Source organism: Primulina huaijiensis, chromosome 8 (assembly GCF_012295235.1).
Source record: "Primulina huaijiensis isolate GDHJ02 chromosome 8, ASM1229523v2, whole genome shotgun sequence".
Lineage (NCBI taxonomy): Eukaryota > Viridiplantae > Streptophyta > Magnoliopsida > Lamiales > Gesneriaceae > Primulina > Primulina huaijiensis.
Genome location: NC_133313.1, coordinates 8978484 through 8979618, shown reverse-complemented (window position 1 = coordinate 8979618; position 1135 = coordinate 8978484).

Below are 1135 nucleotides of genomic sequence, written 5' to 3'. Positions count from 1 at the left end.
AACAAAATGAAAATATCAAACAACTATTGTGGATCATATAAAGGCGTAAAATCATCATTAAGAATTTCATTTTCTATAAAAGGCTTAAGTCTTTGCCCATTAACTTTAAACACGTCATTATTTTTAGGATTTTCAATATCAACAGTACCATGAGGATAAACAAATTTAACTATAAATGGTCCTGACCATCTCGATCTTAGTTTTCTTGGAAATAAATGCAAACAAGAATTATAAAGTAAAACTTTTTGTCCAATTTCAAATGACTTTCTCATAATATTTTTATCATGAAAGGATTTAGTTTTATCTTTATAAATCTTTATATTTTCATATGCATCATTTCTTAATTCTTCAAGTTCATTTAATTGCAATTTTCTTAATTTAGATGCATCATCTAAATTAATATTAAATGCTTTAATTGCCCAATAAGCTTTATGTTCAAGTTCAACTGCTAAATGACAATGTTTACCAAAAACTAACCTATATGGTGACATCCCTAATGATGTCTTAAATGCAGTTCTATATGCCCATAATGCATCAGTTAATCTTAAAGACCAATCTTTTCGATTTAGATTAACTGTTTTTTCTAAAATTTGTTTTATTTCTCTATTTGCAAGTTCAACTTGACCATTACTTTGAGGATGATATGGGGTAGAAACTTTATGTGTAATGCCATATTTTCTTAACAAAGAAGAAAATGATTTATTTATAAAATGACTTCCCCCATCACTAATTATTGCTCTAGGTATTCCAAATCGACTAAAAATATTTTCTTTTAAAAATTTTATAACAACTTTATGATCATTAGTTCTACATGCAATTGCTTCAATCCATTTTGAAACATAATCAACAGCGACTAAAATGTACGTATATCCAAAAGATAATGGAAATGGACCCATAAAATCTATCCCCCAACTATCGAATATTTCAATAATTATGATTGGATTTAAAGGCATCATGTTTCGTTTTGAAATTGATCCCATCTTCTGACAGTTTTCACAAGATTTGCAAAATAAATGCGTATCTTTGAATAAAGAGGGCCAATAAAATCCACATTGTAAGATTTTTGCAGCTGTTTTATTGGATGAAAAATGACCTCCACATGCTTCAGAATGACAAAATTTAATAACATTACTTA